The sequence below is a fragment of the Cebus imitator genome, unplaced genomic scaffold, assembly GCF_001604975.1.
Source record: "Cebus imitator isolate Cc_AM_T3 unplaced genomic scaffold, Cebus_imitator-1.0 Scaffold184, whole genome shotgun sequence".
Classification (NCBI taxonomy): domain Eukaryota; kingdom Metazoa; phylum Chordata; class Mammalia; order Primates; family Cebidae; genus Cebus; species Cebus imitator.
Genome location: NW_016107499.1, coordinates 169,007 through 176,941, shown reverse-complemented (window position 1 = coordinate 176,941; position 7,935 = coordinate 169,007).

Genomic DNA, 7,935 nt, shown 5'->3' with positions numbered 1-7,935 from the left:
AATCTATTGATAAACTTTTGAAGTGGTTTAAAGTAATAAACAACTTCAACTGAAAGGACAATAAAATGTTTTTCATGTATATATGTAAATTTAAAAAAAAAAAGTCAATCTAAAACATTAGGCTGGCCAGGCATGGTGGCTTACGTCTGTTATCCCAGTGCTTTGGTAGGCCAAGGTGAGTGAATCATGAGATCAAGGGATTGAGACCATCCTGGCCAACATGGTGAAACCCTATCTCTACTAAAAATGCAAAAATTAGCTGGACGCCTATAGTCCCAGCTACTTAGGAGGCTGAGGCAAGAGAATCACTTGAACCCAGGAGGTAGAGGTTGCAGTGAGCTGCGCCGCAGACTGGCTTAGTGGGACTCTGTCTCAAAAAAAAAATTGTGCTAAAGATATTTTGAAATTCAATTTTTTTTGGATCATAATAGATGATATATGCAAATGCTATCTTTTTGAGAAAGATACTGTCTTTCTCAAAAAGATAGCATTTGCATATATCATCTATTATGGAACCCTCCAAGAACAATTTATGTAAGTACCCAATAATTTAACACACTAATTTTTCTGCAGCAAAAGATATAAATGTATACCCCAAATGAGCCATATCTTTGCTGCAAAATAGGAGTGGGTGCTGGGAGCAGGGAGAGGCCAGGCAGCAGAAGTAGTCACTTCTGAGCCTGCAGGGGCAGCGGGGTATTCTGGGACCCTGAGAGTGCAGGGATGTGCAGGCCTGCAACTGCAGCCAGGAGGGCAGGACTCCCACCCCACCAATAAGGAAGTGGCTCCTTCCTGTTCCTGGCTCTCGCTGGGTCCATGGAGCTCACAGCCCCCAGTGGCACCTCCCTCACTGCAACCAACAGCTTTGCAGTGGCAGCTCCAGACAGCCTGCTGCTGCCTTCAATACAAATGTACCTTTGTCAAAGCACATAACAAGATATTTCACTTTATATTATTATGGCTTATCATTACCTATATGTAAAGTAATTTCATGATTAATTAATTACTTGTAAAAAATACAAGTAAGTTTTGTATCTGTGAGATAACATATTCCAAGTAGAATTCAAGTAGTCTGAGACTATGTAACCTAAAATAAGAACATTATGTATGTTCACATTTCCTTATAGTGTTTGTACAATATTGCTTTTTACTTTCACTATTTAATGTTGGAAAATATTTACCTTCAATTTTTTGCTGTGTCAATTTTCAGTTTATTTTATAAAGAAAATATATTTAAGATCAAAAACTTTGTGATGTGATTTTCACTATCATATCAGTGTGACCTTTTCAATATTCCATGTCTTGATGGAGTAGTCATTCAGTTAACTCCCTGAATGCTAGTGTAGGCATAGTAGAACCAGTTAATCAGAATACATTGTTTCAAAGGTCACAGAGCATTTTTCAATATATTTCTTTACATTAAATTTTGAAAAATACATAAAAAATAAATGCTAATATTTGCTTTGCTTTAATATAGAAAGGAAATTTTTGAATACATGTATACACTAAATGGTAGTATAACCATGTATATGTGTGCCCATGTGTTTCTGTATACGCAGTCTGATTACATTTAACCAAATAGAAATATACATTGAAAGCTCTATGAATGATAAATCAAATAATATGTAAACTGCTTTCTATATTTAAAATTTTCAAATATATTAAGTATATTTTAAAATAATATATTAATTCATACTGCATTATGTATTTATCCTCATTTGTTGGAGAATATTATTCAATAAAACAAGGGGTTCTAAACTACTGATGAATTTCAGTTTTAAAATAAGAATGTGAGTGGGTAAGCCGAACTAGTAAACATTTTTAAACATTCAGATATTGCTAATAAGAAATGTGGAACAATACTGACAATAAAAAAATTAAACATATAAAATCACATCTTAGCTTGTATTTGTTCGTAGCATTTGTAATGCATTTTTAGGCTTGCTGTCTTGGAGATAGTTGTGCATGAGATTCAGTGAGTTGGAAAGCTCAGAAAGTTTTTTGTAAAGTACATCTAGGATAGGAAGAGACATTGGAGAGGGAGACTAAGGGGATGAAGCCATGTCCATATCTCATGTTTCATGGTTATTTTAGATAATCAACTTTATGTAGGCTACCTAACTATCGACAGATTCTAGTGCTAGAGAAGAAAATAACTACCAAAATATAAAGTGCTTTCATAGGCTTTTATTTTGTAACAATCTAGATTATCTTTACTATAAGCGTTCTTTCAAGTACATGTTGATTTAGTGTTGATATGAGATTCCAGACTCTTCACAACTATTTCATACTGAATCCATGTTATAATAAAAAAGATTAAACTATGTGACAGAGCAAAAGTCTTTGTGGTAGTGTAGTAGTATACATCTTAGAAAAAAATCATGTAATTGTAATGGTCTCTTTGGTACCATTGTGCTATATATAGAATGGGTATACTTTGGATATTTAAATTATACCAGTATTTCATGTGTTTATAATAGGTTATTTGAATATTTATGATTCATTATATATCTATTCTTTTCCTTCGTGAGTTTTAGAATCTAATAAAACTGTCACAGTATTTTCAGCTGAAATAAGTGAATGCTCAGGATATTTTTCATTCTGTAAATAAGTTAAGAACATTATAATTTTTAAGATTTATCTTTGCCCAAAAAATAAGCTGAAATTCACTGTGATTCTAATATGATGAGATTCTCAAGTTTGCTGTGTCAAATTAAGCAAGACTTGATCTAGTATCACTGAACTATATGTCTGGAATTTGTTTTATGTAAAAAAAAAGTAAATAAATGAGTAAATTAAACCCAAATGCTTTTATTTCTGCTAAATGACCATTGCAAAATAAAAATATCAGACATTAAAATAAATTCAGTACATTCACCTCTTCTTAGAAACGTAAATGTGCCCAGAAATAATAAACAGCAAAGCACATTCAGAATAGGAGTGTAAAATATCTGCAAATCTTCTCCTCCATAAAAGCTTGGAGATCATTGAAAAAAATTGTGAGCAATAACTTTTTAAGAACTCCAGGAATTTTCCAAATCCAGGCAATAATCCAGGAACCATTAATTTAATAAAAATGGCTAATTCTTTGTTAAAACTTTGAACCTGGTAACATTGTAATAAGCCCTGTCTCCTACCTTTCTTCACCCCAGCTGCATAGTAGCCTTGCAAACCAGCAACCTAACACAAGAGGGAAGAAGATGAGTTTGGAGCTCCCTCAAAGCTTTGTCTCAGAAACTAGAGCTCCAGTTGTGTCCGGAAACTGCCTAGAAGAGCTTCCTTCACTGGGTTTATACGTATTCATTTTATCTGACTTGGATACACAGCTAATGGAAAAGCCTTATTCACAGAGCATTTGTCAAACCCGTGGCAAGTGTTTAATATTTCATCAGCTGGAGGTGGCAATACTAGTTGGGACAAATGAGAAATTGGTCAAAAAACATAAAGAAAAATCTGGATGATGAGTTGTTCATGGAATCTCCAAAAAAGCTCTGAAATATTCTTAGGAGTATAGAAGTCAATGAATACTTGCAGAGAATACCTGGGAAGGCCCTAATCTCTCAACTCTGGTTGACTTGAAGCCCTATGCTAAAAGAAAATAAAGGCCAAGGCAGACTTATAAAGCATCACAGTGAAAGTTTTGCCTTAAAACATACACAGAATTCCTACACAAACACTAGGCGACTTAGTGTTTCAAGATGAATAAGAAAATCTGTCGACTAATTAGCAGCCACTAAATTAATCAATCAGAGGCTTCAGTAACCACAAAAGGGAAAGAATACCAGTTTTTACAAGTTTGCTGAATCAAATCCATCAAGACTTGATCTAGTATCACTGAACTGTGTGTCTGGAATTTGTTTTATGTAAAAGAAAACTTAAAAATACGAGTAAATTAAGCCCAAATGCTTTTATTTCTGCTAAACGACCACTGCAAAATATTGCAAGATGTTCAATATGCAAACTACAGCAATAATAACGCTAAGAATAAACTGTAAAAATAACAAATCCTGGAAGAAATTTGATCTGATTTACTAATTTGCTCCATTAAAATATTTAAATATTCAGTATTCAACAACAATAAGAAATTGTTAGGCATGAAGAAAGAAACCGGGAAATTATACTTCATATACAGGAAAGAAAAATTTACCAAACATGAAGAAAGCCAGATTTTCTATTTATTATACAAAGATTTTAAATCAGCCATAATAAATATGTTCAAAGAATTAAAAGAAATCATAAGTAAAGTATTAGAATAATGTTTCACCAAATAAAGAATAAAAAGATAGAAATAATAGACCCAATACTATGGAGTTTAAAAATCGAAATAATTATAATGAAAAAAAATCATTAGACAGACTTAAGAGCAGGCTTAAGATTTCAGAAGAATGAGCAAAGTTGAAAAAATGTCACTCAAAACTACCCAAACTGAGGAGCAAAGTAAAATAATGTAGAAAAGTGAGACAACATCAAAAACTGTGGAAAACCATCAATTGCATAAAATGTACTCAAAGGGTTAAAAAGAGAGAAGGAACAAAGTATGTGAAAAAATAATCACCAAGACATTTCTAAATTTGATGAAAAGTATTACTATACACTTCAAAGAAGTTCAATGAACTTCAAGTAGTATAAACTCCAATAGATTCATCTCTAGACACATTGTAGTGAAACTATCAATAGCCAAAGGCAAAGAGAAAATCTTGATAGCAAGGAAAGGCAAACAACCCATCAGGTACAAGGAATCATTGAAAACATTAACACCAGAAATAATGTAAGAAGTCATGGAATCTAGAAGCTAATGGTATAACATACTAAAAACACTGAAAGAAAAAAAAAACATCACTTAGAATTGCATAGCCAGCAAAACTATTGTTTAAAAATAAAAGAGAAATAAGAAACTGTGAAACTTTGTTGCTGGCAGACTGGCTTTCGCGAAATACTAAAAGTATCTCTTCAAACTGAAATGAAAAGACATTAAACAGAAACTCAAATCCACACAAAGAAATAAAGGACATAGGTACATATAAATAAATAGGTAAATAAAAATAAGGTGTATATATATATATATATATATATTTTGTTTCATTTTACTGTTTACCTTCATCTTATTTAAATGACAACTACAGAGAAAATAATTACAAATGTGTTTATAGGCTTATACATGCATAAAATTGCAGTAGGTTTAAAGACAATAAGATGATGTAGGGGAGAGATCTAAACTATAATGTGTAAATATTTTGAGTACCATTGAGATTAAGTTAGTATTAATATGAACTAGATCGTTTTAAATTAAGATGTTAATTATAATCCCCAATGATACAACAAAGAAAATAACTCAAAAAAAAAAAAAAAAAAAAAAAAAAAAAAAAACGGGACTAGATATGGTGTCTCATGCCTGTAATCCCAGCGCTTTGGGAGGCTGAGGTGGCTGAATCACTTGAGGCTAGGAATCCAAGACCAGCCTGGCCAATGTGCCAAAATCCCATCTCCACTAAAAATACAAAAATTAACCAGGTATGGTGAAGCATGCCTGTAATCCCAGCTACTCAGGAATCTGAAGCACAGGGGATTGTTTTTTTTCTGTCAATTTGTTTCAGTTCCCTATAGATTCTATATTAGACCTCTGCCAGATAAATACACTGCAAAAATTTTCTCCCATTCTGTAGGTTGTCTGTTTACTCCAATGATAGTATTTTGCTGTGCAAAAGGCCTTTATTTAATTAGATCCCATTTATTAATTTTTAATTTTATTGCTGTCACTTTTGGCATGTTTGTCATCTTTGCCTTGCCTATGTCCTGAATGGTATGGCCTAGCTTTTCTTCTAGGATTTTTATAGTTTTGGGGTTTACCTTTAAGTCTTAAATCCATCTTGAGTTAATTTTGTATAAGGTCTAAGGAAAGTGTCCAGTTTTAATTTTTTGCATATGGCTAGCTGATTCTCTTAACACCATTTATTAAATAAAGAATTATTTCCCCATTTCTTGTTTTTGTCAGGATTGTTGAAGATCAGTTGGTTGTACATGTGTAGTCTTATTTCTGAGTTCTCTCTTCTGTTCCATTGGTCTACGTGTCTTTTCATGTACCAGTATTGTGCGATTTGGTACCTTACCTTATACAAGTAGTATAGTTTGAATTCTGATAGCGTGATGCCTCCAGCTTTGTTCCTTTTGCTTAGGATTGTCTTGGCTATTCAGATCCCTTTTTGGTTCCATATGAATTTTAAAATATGTTTTTTCTAATTCTGTGAAGAATTTCACTATTATTTTAATGGCAATAGCATTGAATCTATAAAGTACTTTGGACAGTTTGGCCATTTTCATGATATTCATTCTTTTTATTCATGAGCGTGGGAGCTTTTTCCATTTGTTTTTGTCATCTGTGATTTCTTTTAGCAGTAGTTCATAGTTCTCCTTAAAGAAGCCTTCAGTTCTCTTGTTAGCTATATTCCTTGTAGTAATTGTGATTGGGAGTTCATTCATGATTTGACTCTGCTTGCCTGTTGTTGGTGTATAGGAATGGTAGCATTTTTTGCACATAGATTTTGTATCCTGAGACTGTTGAAGTTGCTTGCCAGCTTAAGAAGCTTTGGGGCTAAGATGACCAGGTTGGGAGATCTCACTACATGAGAAGGAGTAAATCAGGGTCACACTTAAAGAAGCAGTCTATACATGCCTCAAGAAAATAGCAGTATCGTGATGGGAAACTGTGTCATGGTAAGGAACCGCCTCTACCCCTGTCAGGGAGGAGGTTGATTGAAACAACTGAGACATCCAACCAACCCAGGTAGGGACCCTTCCCTGCCCCAGGCACTCTTTCCCAGGGAGAGATCAGAGCTCTGTCCCTAACAAGTGCAGGTGGGCTTGGCTGGAGGGCCTGGCTGGGAGGTTTCACCCAGTGAGGAGAAATGTATTAGTGTGCCACTTAAAGAAGCAGTCTGGCAAATCCACTGTACCGTGCTGCTGGGGACCTTTCCTTGTTTGGACCATTTGGGCTCTCCAAATGCTATAGGCTGGAACAATGGAGTCAACCAAATGGCAGAGATGGTGCCCACACCTCCCTCTGGGACTCCATCAGGTCTTAGGCAGGGTCCACACTGTTGGTAGCTGGCTAGAATTTGAAACCAGTGTGACTTATCTTGTGAGGTGCTGTGGAATTGGGGCCAGCAGAATGATGCTACTTGGCTCTCTGGATTCCACCCTTTTCCTAGGGCTATGTGCAGACAGACCTCCCACCTTGTCTGAGTTACAGACACGTTTGCTGAGGATCCAGGGGCTCCTTGGTCTTCATGTGTGCCTGAGCAGCAGCTCTGCCAAGACTTCACACAGCTGTGTGTGTTGGACCAAACACTCTGGTGAGGTTTACTTTAAAAGGGATCTCCTGATCCATGGATTGCAAAGATCTGTGGGAGAAGCATGGTTTCCAGGGGTTGCACAATCACTTACTGCTTCCTGTGGCTGAGGGTGGCAGTTCCCTTGGCTCCATCTCATTCCTGGGTGGGCTGTCTCCCTACCCTGCTTTTTTTATTATTATTATTTTCTGAGAGTCAAGTTGTTTCCCCAATCAGCCTCAATGCAAGAACCTGGATGTTTCAGTTGAAGGTATTGTATTCACTCACCCCTTTTGTTCCTGTCCATGATTACGGCAGACTACCTCTGCTTCTAATCAGCCTTCTTGGCCCCTCCTCTTCTATTTTTTTTTTTACCTTTTTGTACTTTTGACTTTTTGCATACTTGGTTATTTTTTATTGGTTGTAACAACCAATAAAAAATAACCAAGTATGCAAAATGAGGATCTAAATGATGTTATATTCTTCCCAACAGAAGTGATACTTTCTATGATGTGGTCACATTAACCTTTTTGAATTAATAATTGAATTGATTTAAATCTGAAGTGTAATATTTGTTAGTGCTGAGCTTTGGTATAGATTACTATCTACT